Source organism: Pristis pectinata, chromosome 37, assembly GCF_009764475.1.
Source record: "Pristis pectinata isolate sPriPec2 chromosome 37, sPriPec2.1.pri, whole genome shotgun sequence".
Classification (NCBI taxonomy): Eukaryota; Metazoa; Chordata; class Chondrichthyes; order Rhinopristiformes; family Pristidae; genus Pristis; species Pristis pectinata.
The window spans coordinates 1,826,937-1,841,303 of record NC_067440.1 but is presented as its reverse complement, the minus strand read 5'-3'; positions in this window follow the sequence as shown (position 1 = coordinate 1,841,303).

The window sequence follows — 14,367 nt, the reverse complement described above, 5'->3', positions numbered from 1 at the left end:
TCGACGATTGATTGTGGTCAGTCTGATGAATTCTTTTTAATTGGCTTGCGTGTGTGGAAACCAGCAGCAATGGATATTGAGGCATTTTTGGAGCCACCAACCCTAAAGGGATTGGAGGTGGAGAAAAAAGTATGATTTGGTAAAAATTGCTACAAGGCTAAACCTTAAAGCAGTAAACCGGTCGATGAAAAAAGCAGTTATTCATAGAATGATAGTTGACTATTAATTGGAGAAGGAAGTGTTTGAGGTGAGTGGGGTAGTCGACTTTCCTGAGATTAAACCAGTAATTTCTGATATGACTTCTCAACCAGTGGATTTGGAGGATTCGGAGAGGAAAAGTTAGAACAGTTAGAGTGAGTCAGAGATTCCTGATAGCCAGGTGCAGAGAGCAAAGATGGAGTTACAACAAACGCGAATGAAGTTCGAGTTGGGACAAAATAAACTAGAGGCCGAACGAAGGAAACTAGTGTTAGAGCCTGAAAGGGAAGTAACTTGGTTGAAGTTTGAGGCAGAGGAAAAGAAGCTCAGATGGAATTGAGGAGGATGGAGTTGGATAGGGAGTAGAAGGTAAAACAGAGGCAGCACGAGTTAAAAATAAAGCGAAAGAGTTTGGAATCTGATTCTGATCATGGTTTTTTAGCCAGTAGGGAGGCTCGATTAGTCCCTCCTTTTGAGGAAGATCAGGATGATCAGTATTTCCAACATCTTGAAAAGATTGCTGTAAGTTCAAACTGTCCAAAGGAAGGATGGGCTCTTAAGTTACAGAGTGTAATTAAAGGTAAAACTCAAAAAGCTTATTCTGCTTTGTCTGTTGGGGATGCAGCTGATTATACAAAGGTAAAACAAGCTGTGTTAAAAGCCTATGAATTGGTACCCGAAGCTTATAAACAAAAATTTACAGACTTGAAGAAATCTACAGATCAGACTTACATGGAATTTGTCAATGGAAAGAGAATATGTTTTGAACGATGGTACATGGCTAAAAATGTAGTTGGGGATTATGATAAATTGACAGAATTGATGTCAGTGGAAGACTAGAAAAGATGTGTCCCAGCTGAGATAACAAGAGATTTAAATGTAAAGGACGTGGAAACTTTACAAGAAACTGCTTGGTTGGCAGATGATTATGTTTTAACCCAAATCCAAGTGGGGACCACCTGAAACCTTTCAAAAGAGTTATAAGGACAATCCAAGTAAACCGGAGATTAAATTGGGAGGTAATCAAAAAGGGAAGGATGAAAAGAAGCCAGTGCTGGGGAAACCTGTTGAGCGTACTTGTTATTACTGTAAGAAACCTGGCCATGTAATAGCTAATTGTGCCCTTTGAAGAAAAGGAAGGAAGCCGTGCCCTATGCTTGTTTTCAGGTAATTAAAAATCAAAAAGGTTGAGGAGATGCTGTTAAAGATCAGTCCTTGCAAGAGGAAAAAGCGGAAAAGTTGGAGGAGGTGAGAAAGGAATTCCGTTTTTATGTATCAGAGGGTTTTGTTTCACTGAATGATGGGTCACCCCAGGTGCCATTGACAATCCTTAGAGATACTGGGGCTTGTCAATCTCTCTTGCTGGACACTGTTTTAAATTTTGAGGAAGAAACTGACATTGGTGAGGTAAATCTAGTGCGAGTTGTTACAGGTGACGCCATGTCTGTCCCTTTGTACAAGGTGATTTTAAAGTCAAAGTTCGTAGAAGGATCTGTCGAAATAGGGATAATACCCAGTTTACCAGTGGAAAGAATTTCTTTGTTATTGGGGAATGACCTTGCGGATGGAGAAATTGTCCCTGTGGTACGGTTAACGACCAAACCAAGGATTGATGAGTCTGAGAATGATCCAGATGTTTATCCATCCTGTGCGATGACTCGAGCTAGAGCTAAAGAATTAGCCAAGACCGACCGTCCTGTGCAGCCTGATGTGGTTCCCTGTGACAGCCCAAAACAGGATGGAAATTATGAAGACTTGTCTGAGACTTTTCTGCCTTCACTGGAGGATCAAAATCCTTGTAGTGAGCCTGAATTGAAAGATTTGTCTTTGTCGAGGTAAGAATTTATGGTGGAACAGATGAAAGACCCTGAGCTTACAGAATTGAAAGAAAAAGCACTCTCATGTGATGATATTGAAAAAGTGCCAATTGGATATTATGTCAAAAATGGAGTTTGAATGAGCAAATGGAGACCTCCTCATGTTCCTGTTAATGAGCAATGGGAGGTTATTCATCAGGTTGTGGTTCCAAAAGTTTATAGGAATGAGATTTTAAATCTGGTCAATAGTATGCATTTGGGTAGTCATTTTGGTGTGAATAAAACTGTAGGGAAGATCTTGAAACAATTCTATTGGCCTGGTTTGAGAAAAGATGTGGTGATGTTTTGTCGAACCTGTCACACGTGTCAGATGGTAGGTAAACCAAATCAAAAACTCACTGTGGCTTCGTTAAAACCAATTCCTGCTTTTGGGGCACCCTTTTCGAAGGTGATTGTGGACTGTGTTGGTCCACTGTCAAAGTCTAAGGCTGGAAATCAGTATTTGTTAATCATCATATGTGCAGCTTCTAGATTTTCAGAGGCTGTGTCATAGGCTATTTTATTTTTTTTTCATTTTGTTTGGTTTGCCAGAAGAAATCCAATCTGATCAAGACAGTAATTTTAGGTGTAATTTATTCCAACAACCAGTCTATGAGCTGGGGTCGAAGCATATTGTATCATCTGCATATCACCAAGAATCTCAGGGACCTCTGGAGAAATTTCATTATCCTCTCAAAAATATGCTGAAGACATATTGCTTTGGAAACACAAAGGATTGGGACGAGGGCGTTCATTTACTTTTGTTTGCCGTTAGAGAATCAATACAGGAGTCATTAGGATTTAGTCCGTTTGAGCTTGTACTTGGACATCGGGTGAGAGGACCTTTAGAATTCTTAAGAGAACAATGGGTTAATGAGGAAGTGCATTTGAGTCTGTTGGACTACGTCCAAAAATTTAAAACTCGGTTGGAGAGAGTCTAACAGCTAGCAAGAGAGAATTTGAAAAATGAAGACATGTTTTGACAGACCTGCTCGGCCTAGAACATTTGGAGTGGAACAAAAGGTGTTAGTATTTTTTCCCTAGCCAAAATAATCCATTGCAATCTCGTTTTTCTGGACCATATGTTATTGAATCCCGAGTAACTGATTTGACATATATAATCAAAACACCAGATAGACACAAGAAAACAAAACTTGTCATGTAAACATGCCGAAGCCTTATTATGAGAGAGATTCAGTTGTGGCCATGGTGGACGATATGAAGGTGGTTTCTAGAATGCCTGACGTTGATAATGAGGAAGGCCAATTTAGAGTAAATATTGTTCCATCGAAACTAAAAAAAAACAAAATATACTGGAGAACCTTGAAACAAAGTTGGGCCATTTACAAATTTCGCAAAAACAACAGATGACTGAATTAATTTTAAAATGTAAGAATCTGTTCCCAGATGTTCCAAACAGAACGTCGATAATTTCTCATAATGTTGATGTTGGGGATACAATACCAATCAAACCACACCCATATCGAACGACTGTGGAAAAGAGTAAACTTGTTGACCAGAAGATTGAATATATGTTACAAAATGATACTATTAGACATTCTACTTCAAACTGGAGTTCGCCCTGTGTTATTGTGCCTAAACCTGATGGAACTGTTAGATTTTGCACAGATTACAAGTAAGTGAATGCTGCAACGAAGTCGGATGCTTACCCTATTCCTAGGGTGGATGATTGCATAGACAGAGTAGGAAAGGCTGAATTTCTTACAAAGATTGACATTAAAAGGGGACTGGTGTTTTCCATTAACAGAAAGAGGAAGGGAGATTTCTGCTTTTATAACCCCTTTTGGATTGTATGAATATGATGTTCTGTTATTTGGAATGAAAAATGCTCCGGCAACATTTCAGATAATGATTAATTCAGTGGTTCATGGATTAAAACATACAGATGACTATATTGACGACTTAGTGATGGGGAATGATACATGGGTGGATCACATCTCTACGTTGGAAAGGTTGTTTGAAAGACTTTCCGCAGCTAACCTTACAGTTAACTTGGCTAAAAGTGAATTTGGCCATGCCACTATGACGTATCTTGGTTATGTTGTAGGTCAAGGCAAGCAAGCTACAGTTCAGGCAAAAGTTCAAGCAATATCGGAGTTCCCTGTTCCCACGGGTACGAGAAATGTTAGAAGATTTTTGGGAATGGTTGGATATTATCGATAATTTTGTAAAAAAAATTGCTGATGTTGCTCTTCCCCTAACTAATCTTCTGAAAAAGGGAGTAACGTTTGTTTGGACAGATTCTTGTCAGGAAGCATCTGAGAAGCTGAAAGCCATTTTATGCTACCATCCTGTGCTCAAATCACGTGACGTTGAAAAGCCATTTTCATCAGCGGTAGATGCCAGTGATGAAGCTGCAGGAGCTGTGTTGTTGCAGAAGGGTGACCGTGATGATATTAACCATCCTGTAGCTTACTTTTCAAAGAAATTTAATGAGCATCAAAATAATTATTCCAGCATAGAGAAAGAATTACTGTCGCTTGTTTTATCCTTGCAACGTTTCAGTGTATATGTTTGCACCGCTCAGAAACGATTCACTGTGTACACAGATCATAACCTATTGGTGTTTTTGAGCCGAGTCAAAACAAGAACAGAAGGCTGTTAAACTGGAGTTTAACTTTGCAAGGGTTTGATCTCATGATAACTCACATTAAAGGCAAAGATAACGTGATCTTTGATTGTCTTACCCGATGCTAAATGGGAAACATGTATCTTTACTAATCTGATATTCTGTAATTGTGTGCCATGAAAATTATTAACATTACTAACTTTATGCGCGGTAAAAAATTTTCTTGGGAAAAATTATTTTTAGTTGGGAGGTGTTACGGACTCGGTGAATGTCCCTTTGAGATAGAGTTGTGTGTATGTGTGTGTGTGTGTGTGTGTGTGTGCGTGCGTGCGTGCGTGCGTGCGTGTGTGTGTGTGTGTGTGTGTGTGGCGTGCTTCCGTCAACAAAAGACAAAAGGACGTAATGAAGTTGTTGAAGTGGTCAGTTGAAGTTAGTGAGTGAGAGAGAGAGAGAGAGAATGGAGAGAGACACCAGCCTGCTAGTTTCTCTATCGATTGGTGAGAAACAATAACTATGTCTGTTACTGCAATCCACGTATGGAAATTGGAAGTAATCCGGTGGAGTTCACGTTGTTGCTGACCTGTAGAGGGAAACAGGTATTTATGTGGACGGCCACAATCCGGTAACGTTTCGGGGTGTGTAAGTCACTACTGAGTAAACACTGAAGTGTCATTGGGGTTCCATCGTGGAACATTTGGATTTCGTAATTACTCTCTATGTTCTCTCTGCATCTACGTCTTAGCTTCAGACAACGGTGGTTGGTGAAATGCCTCTGGACATGTTTCACCTGATGGCTTGCGGAACTGAACTTTAAGAACCATTCCTAGACTTGGAGTTTGGGACTTTGCCACACACACACGAAGTGTTTAGTTTTGGGGTTAATGTTCAAGGTTTAACATTTTTACTTCTAACATTCCAACATTTTTACCTTATTTCCTATTATCATAAATAGTGATTAATAAAATAGTTTTTAACACTGAATCATGACTCAGTGCATTTCTTTTGCTGCTGCTTCGTGACACTTCGAATTAATTTCGTAAAGACCATGGAATCTTGCTTAAAGTGGGTTTTATTGAGTGGGAAAAAACACCAAGACCTTATATCCTGGCTTGATAGTCTCTAACAGGCGTGTTTAGCATACTAAGATTTCATCTTCCTCTGTGTACCATTTAAATTACACGTCAAAATGACAAGCCCTCTGAAAACCTAAAGATTCTTGCATCGACGCCCTTACTGCAAAGACAACAAACGATCTCCTTCATCCCAATCCTTCACGTTTTCGAAACAAAATGTTCTAATAGTGTTTTTGAGGGTGGAATGGAACCTTTCTAAGGCCTCTTGAGATTCTTGGTGATACGCAGACAATATAATCTGCTTAGTTCCTTGCTCATAAACTACCTGTTGATCTAGTCCTGACATGAAATTACTTCCTTGATCGGATTGGATTTCTTTAGGGAAACCAGCTATGTTGCAAAAAATAGCCTTTGACATAGTTTTGGCTTTAATATTCCTGAGTGGTATTGCTTCTGGAAATCTAGAGGTTGTACACATGATGATTAACAAATACTGATTCACAGCCCTAGAGTTTGGCAATGGGCCAACACAATCCATAATTACCTTTGAAAAGGGTTCACGAAGTGCAGGAATAGGCTGCAATGGAGCCATAAGGGGCTCTGATTAGTTTTAATTACCATATGACATGTGTGACAAGTCCTACAGAATATTACAACAACCTTTCTCACACCAGGTAAAAGAATTGCTTCGAAACCTTCTTTACAGTTTTATTCACACCAAGATGACCACCTAAGGGCATACTATGGGCGAGGCTTAAAATCTCATTTCTTTCACTTTTAGGAACCATAACTTGATGAACAACTGACCGTTCCTCACTAGCAGGAATATCAGGAGGTCTCCACTTCCTCATTAACACTCCAGTTTTGAAATAATATCCAACTGGCACTTCCTCGATCTCATCACCTGACAAAGCTTTTTCTCTCAGTACAGTGAGCTCAGCGTCTTTGATATGCTCCAATAAAAACTCCTTTCTGTATGGAGGCAAATCTTTACACTCGGACTCAACACACGGATATTGATCCACAAGTGAAGACAGAAAAGTCTCTGACAAGTCATCATAACTTGAATCCTGTTTTGGTCGGTAACAGGGAATAAACTGAGGCTGCACAGAACCATCTACATTGGCCAATTTCTTAGCCCTAGCTCGAGTCACTGCATAGGATGGATAAGCATCTGAGTCGATCTTTGACTCAGTAATAATCGGTTTGGTCGTACAACACGGACAACTTTACCACCTGCATGGTCATGCCCTAATAACAACAGAACTGCTTCCACTGGTAAACTAGGTCGTAGTCCGATCTTAAAGGTCCTACTACTAACTCTGACTTCAGAATTGCCTTGTGTAGAGGTACAGACAGGGTATCAGCTGTAATGATTAAAATCAGATTTACCTCACTAGTGGCAGTCTCATCACCAAACTTTAAAACACTGTCCAACAAAAGGGACTGGGAAGTCCCAGTATCTCGAATGATTTTCACTGGCACCAGGGGTAACCCATCTTCCACTGAGACAAAACCCTCTGACAGGAACAGAATTGATCCCTAACTCCATCCAACATCTCAGCGTTGGCCTCTAGTATTACTGAGATTTACCAGCATGTCTAGAACCCTTTTGATTTTAAGTTGTTTCAACTATTTGCAAACAAGCATCTGACACTGCCTACTTTTCTTTCTTTTTCTTCTGGGGGGGGGCGACAATCAGCTATCACATGACCAGGTTTCTGACAATAATAACAAGTAGGATCAGCAGGTTTCTACGATACTTGGTTCCGATCAATTTTCCCCTTTGTACTACTCCCCAATTTAATTTCTGATTTACCTAGATTATCTACATTACTCTTTAGGAAGGTCATTTTTATTTCAAGTTAAACTTGTGTGTTAAAGCAAACTTCTCTGCTAACTTAACATTGTTACAACTTCCTTCTCATTTAAATATGTTTGTAAGTCACTCTGGACATACCTTTTAAATTCTTACACTAACATATACTCTTTCAACATGTTATAATCCTCATTTATACTTTTAGACGTGCACCATCGTTCAAAACACATACTCTTCGCATTGGCATAAGTCTGGTTCACAGATTTCTTCAGATTCCTAAACCTTTGACTATAAGCTTCAGGATCCAATTCATAGGCTTTACGCACAGCCTGTTTTACTGTCTCATAGTTAGTTGCTTCACTAATAGGGCAGAATAAGCATGTTGAGCTTTCCCTTTAATGACACTTTGCAACATAAGATACCAACTGTCTGGTGGCCACTTTGAACTCTGAGCAATTTTTTCAAAATACTGAAACTTCTGATCAACGTGATCCTCCTCAAAATGAGGGATTAATCGAACCTCCTTACTGGCCATAAGGTTACCACCTGGACGAGAACAGAACCCCACGGGTTATCATTTCTATCTCATGCTGCCGCTGTTTCTCCTGTTCCTCCATCTCTGTCCTCTGCAGATCTTATTCAGCATTTAGCTCCAGCCGCTTTTGTTCCAGCTCAGTATCTAGCTTTCTTTGTAACATCTCTGGTCTCCTTTGTTCTGTCTCATCCTTCATCTTTTTTTCTTCTAACTGCAGCTGTGCCAGCGTCACCTGGACCTCAGATATCTGTTTACTCTCAGGAGACTGTTCTAACGCGTTTTCCTCAAACACACCCATAGCCACATAACTTGCATTTATCAGTCTCCGAATATCTGTGTTTTTCATATACCGCTTTCTTGCTTCAAGTTTTAACTTTTTAGCAACGCTCAACAACTTGTCCTTCCTCACCCACTGCAATCAATGCAAAAACATCCATCGTTGCTGGTTTCCACACAGACAAGCCAATCGAAAGGTAATTTTATCAGACAGGTCGACCCTCAGTCGGTCAATATGCCAATTTGTTTCAAACCCAGACCTCTCGTGTCATTCTTGAGTTCGATTGCGGAACATTCTCGTCAATCTTGGATCGATCCCGGACGATCCTCCAACTTTGTTACGCACCAGCAACAATAGAAGGACAACGAGCCAGGTTTCCGTGTTAAAATCTATTTATTAATAACTATTTGTAATAATAAGAGAAAAGAAAACGTTAGATATTAGACATTGAACAAAATAAACTAAAGCGTGTGTGTGGTGAGTTCCCAAGCCACACAATCTAGGAATAGTTCTCAAAGTTTTATGATGGTAAACCAGTTCAGTTCGGCAAGTAATGAAGCAAAATGATAAGCAAAGGCTTTTATAAACCATGTTAAAATGTATAGAAGAATGTAGAGAGAAAGAGTTTACGAAATCCACAAGTTCCACTATGGAACCAATACGTCGCCACAGTCACCGAAGATCTCCATTGCTTTGTTCTGAAATACCTGTCACACCGAGGGCACTCGATACGTGGACGCCCACATACATATCTGCTGCCTGGTAAAGGTTAAAGACAAAATGGACTCCACAGATTGTTCCAAAAATCCATGTATTGATTGCAAAGTGAGAGTCACAACGATTGTGCTTCACCCATAGATACAGAAACTGGCAGTCAGTGCTTTCAACTCTGACGTCTCTCTCTCTGTCTCTCTCGCTCTCTCTCTCTCTCTCTCGATCTTTCTTTCTTTTCTGTTCTGTTGCTCTGTTGCAGAATCAGCTCACAGATATATCTGCAGTTGCCAGCACTTCAATGAATCCTCCTTCAGACACCTGCAGCATTACAGTTATAGAAGCTCTCCCCTCTTGGCAGTCAGACAATGCCACACACACCAGCATTCAGTCGCCTTAAAGGGACACTCATCAATTAGCAAACTGGGCTCGTAACAATAAGTATAAGAAGGGAACGGTGTAACAGAGGACAGAATGGAGCCCCATCAAAGACCAAATTGGACATCATTGTGTGAAGCCGCAGGAGAGGAGCAAGGTCCGCAATGAGTATCTTTCCTCTTTTTACATCGTGGGCAAAGACATGAAGACTTCGGACCTTGAGGACCCAATGGGGAGGTCTTGGAGAATGTTTGCTTCACATCAGAGGAGTTTTGGATGTCTTAAAACGTATGAAAGTAGATAAATCTGCAGGACCTGAACAGGTATATCGGGCTAAGTGCCGGAAGACGGGAGGGTGGCTTATATTGTACCTTAAGGACTGCAAAGAAAAAGCTTGGAACCATAGACCAGTAAGTCTCATATCTGTGATAGGTAAGTTACTAGAGATTTTGAGGGCTAACATATAAAAGCATTTGGAAAGGGAGGGTTTGATTTAGGAGAGTTAGCACGGCTTTGTGCGTGGTCGATCATGTCTCATGAATTTGATTGCGTTTTTGAAGAAGTAACGAGAAGATCGATGAGGGCAGGGCGGTTGACATAGTCTACATGGATTGCAGTAAGACATTTGATACGGTTCCATATGGTGGGATTCTGTGGAAGGTAGGATTGCATGGTATCTAGAGAAAGCTAGATAATTAGACATACAATTGATTTGATGGCAGGAAGCAGAGAATGAGGCTGGAAGTTTTTCGGACTTGAATTCCATGACTAGTGGTGCTTCTCAGAGCTCGTTGCCAGACCCGTTGCTATTTGTCATCCATATCGATTATTTGGATTAGAATGCACAAGGCACGGTTGATAAGTTTGCAGATGACAGTAAAACACAGAATGTTGTTGACAGTAAAGATGATTATCAGGATCCATAGAGGTATCTTGATCAGTTGGGTTCATGGACTGAGGAATTGTAAATTGGGTTTAATTCGGATAAGTACGAGGTGTTCTATTTTGGGAAGACAAATGAGGTTCTGACTTTCATACGCAACGATAAGGTCGTGAGAAGTGTTGTCGAAAAGTGGCGTCGCTGGCAGACAGAGTGGTGTAGAGGGATTTTTGCAAGTTGGCCTTCATCAGTCAGGCAATAAGTATGGAAGTTAGAATGTTATATGATAGATGCAAAAGACGTTGCTGAGACCGGATTTGAATATGGTTTTTAGTCACCTTGTGACAGCAAATTTGTCATTAAGCTAGTCAGAGTCCACAGGAGGTTCCGAGGATGTTTCCGGCAATCAGAACGCTGAGTTATGGCAACAGGGTGAGAGATTTAATTGGAACCTGAGCGGCAATGTTTTCACCCAGAGTGCAGTCAGTATACGGAATGAACTCCCAGAGGTGGTGGTTGAGGCTGGTACATTGAAAACACTTAAGATGCTCTTGGTCAGTTGCAGGGATAGGAAAGGTTCAAACACGGGCAAATGGAAGAGAAACCTGTCGGAACATTGAGCAGCAAAATATGAAAGAACAGCACAAATATTTATAAAGCCTAAATGCTGCTCATCACTGCGTTAGACGGGCAAAGTTTCATTATGCAATATACCTGAAAGTAGTGGACGTAGAGGTGTAATTCAGTCAGGTTGTACTGAACTTGTTACAGTGGGAGTAAATTGAAGTTTTATTCTTGAACAATTAAACGGCAGGAAGCCCCGAGAGGAACAAGGGAATGGTCAGAAATGGAACGTTGAACAGAAGGGTGACTGGAAAAAATGAAACATACGGCAAAGCATTCGATAAATGCGTCAATACGAAACGTTTAGCAGAAGTAAGCATGAGTTGTTTACAGTTTAGGACAAGAGAGATTATAAAGGGGCAGGAGGAAATGTGGAAGCCAAGGAAATGGTTTGAATCGTTTAAAGGAAGTGCCCACTCGCAGACATGCATCCCCAAACACACACACTCCCTCCCCCCCTCTCTCTCTCTCTCTCACACACACACACACACACACACACACACACACACACACACACACACACACACACACACACGCGCGCGCGCGTTGGAGAGGATGAGACATTAAAAGAAAAAATGAGGAAAATAAAACTATTCGGGAATTGACGAGAAAGAAGCCAATAGGGTTTGATTACCTGCTTCTTACTTGTAGTAGGTGGTGAAGTAGGTAGTCAATGCAGATCACAAGGTGGGCAGATTTAACCACATAACTTGAGGAAGGACGGAGAGAGGAATTGGGGAGTTTGTATTAGCCAGGCGCCAAAAAAAAAAGAGAACGCGGTTGAAATATTTTTGAACACGGAGCTCGAGACAGACAGACAACAATAACAGCAGAAGCAACAACAAAAGCAACAACAACACAATGATGATAATGACACTAATACTAACAGTAATAATAATAATAAGAAGAAAAACCGTATATTTGTCAAAGAGAATTCATAATTGACACAGCTACAGGAAGTTTTGAGCTTTCATTGAAAGTAATAAAGTGCTGATGTGTTCAGACTTTCAGAGAACATTCAGTGTTGTGGATTCGGGATGGTGAATGTACTGGAAGCGGAGAGCAGTGGGATGCCGCAAGGAGAGCTGTTCAGAACCTGTATCACCGATGTGAATGAAAGGCTCATCTAGGTCTGCTCCTCCTGACCCAAAGCTGAGCGATCAGCCGTGTTTATAGGAGCTGGAAGACAGTTTTCAAGGGGATATAAAAGGCAAGAAGAATGAGCTAGAATTCTGTATGGAAGATTTGAAAAATTCTGCTGTCATCCACTTTGGCAGATGGTTAAATTGTTAAGTCTGGGAAGGTATCTGGATCCAGGTAACATAATGCTGAAGAGACATTTCCCGTTGATGTATTTGGGCGGTGGTTCATTCACGAGGTTCCCAATGTCCTAATCTGGCCTTTGTTTCATTTCATCTCAATGGATTAAAACATGATTTACAGACGTGTAAAACAAAAGTAAAATAGAATCATGAGACAAAGTGAAAACTATTAATAAACGTCAATGGGTTATAATGCGAGAGGCAGACCTCGTTAGTGGAAACTCATATCTGTGAAAATTGTGAATATATTTGGAGAAACAGAAGCAAGATTTTGAATAGAATCAGGTATGATCTTAGCGACATGAATGGCGCAAGGTTTGTATCAAAGTGGGTTGGAGTTGGGAATTGCTGGTTGGGAAATATTTGTCATTTTGTTGGCTAGCATGAATGGGGCCAATGCTGATCAATTATGCAAAATGGCGACGGCGGCCAATAAGAACGGGGGATGAAAAGCCTGCACAGATCGTTAACAGTAAACAGTAGATATTCATCTGTTATGGTAACTGTGTGTTTGAAGCAGAGATACAGATTATGTCGGGAACACTGTCGAGAGTTTTTCTCCTTGTGCTTAACATTTTGTTTTGTTTTCTCCATTTTCGTATTCCCCAATGTTATTTATTTTTTCCTGTTCTTTAATTCTGGACCCGTAAAATGGTGGTGAGATCTCCAGTATGCAGGGGAAGAACATTAGGATCAGTGTGGATTAGCAGCGTATGCCGGAAAATATGCTGAACATACTGAAGGAAATGCGGATGTATACCGATGAAGCAGGAGTAGAGAACATTTTAATAAACACGCCTTAGTTCAGTGATGAATTGGAAAATGAGAAATAAATGTTTGGCCAAAGGGTGTCAAGCTGTGGCACGTTCGTCATTGGGTGACGAGAGATGGAATTTGTGGGATGATCACTAAGAAGTCCAAAGGGAAAATATCAACGAAGCTGTATATGACGGGTGGTATTCGCTGTGAAATAAAAGAGCGCTGCGGAAAACATTAATCACCATTTAATGCCTGCATTCTCTGTGTTAGTGATTGACAACATTATTTTATAATTAACGGTGACACTATAATGTAATGGAAAATGGATGAACAAGCAAAAATGAACAGAAAATGTACCCCACGGGTCCGAGGGTGTTTGGGGGGTAAGGTACATCAGCATAAGAAAGCAAGAGACAATGATCGTCTACAATGGATAAATTCTTCGCAGAAGAAATGATGTTGCAGAGCTCACGGTAGAATCCGAGCCTAAGTAATACTGATAAATGCAATGAAGGCACATAAATGAAAATTACAAATTAAGGACTAAATACTACACTCATGATAATGAATGAGAAATAAGGTGGTCAGGGCTTTCAATGGACAAGTTCCGATACTTCCGATCGAACAGACAATTCCAATGCCAGAGATTGTTGCTCTCATTCTGTGTACAAACTGCAGCTGGCTCCGTGACAACATATTGTCTGTGCCCGGCTTCAAAGGCTGTTCTGGGATAGGTTTGGGCTCACTCAAATTGTAAGTCGTAAAGTGATCCAATAACCTCTGTTATTTTATATCTCATCAACATCTGGCTGTCGTTTCCAGTGATGAAAACTTCTGAAAGACAAAGCAACCACTATCCCCTCAAAGTCTGGTCCGTCCCTAATGCCGCGAAATTCAACTCACTTTACATTATAAGCCTGTGTGATCTCAGCAATGTGGTGGTTGATCGGTGTTTGAAACATATAGCGCTTGTCAGCTGAAATAAATTTAGATGAAAAGAAGAGGTTTTGTTTGCGCGATGCAATATTCATGAAATAGCAAATGAATCGCAAATTTGAGCACTGAGAATCCAAACAGCATTAAAGCAAATTGCTTGCTAATAGCCCTAGAGGAATTATATATGTTACACAGCGACGCAATGAGTAACAATAGTTCATTATAAGTGTTTGTTCAGTGGCGTGTGGCAAATGCGACTCAGGAGGGTACCAATTGGCTCAATCGACATTCCTCCTGGTGTATAATAGCTCATTGAATCAGTGTATGTAGGCAATCGGAACGTTTCTTTACAACTGGTCGCTGCGTCAGGCAGAAAATGGGGTATCCTATAATTTACTACATCGTCAGA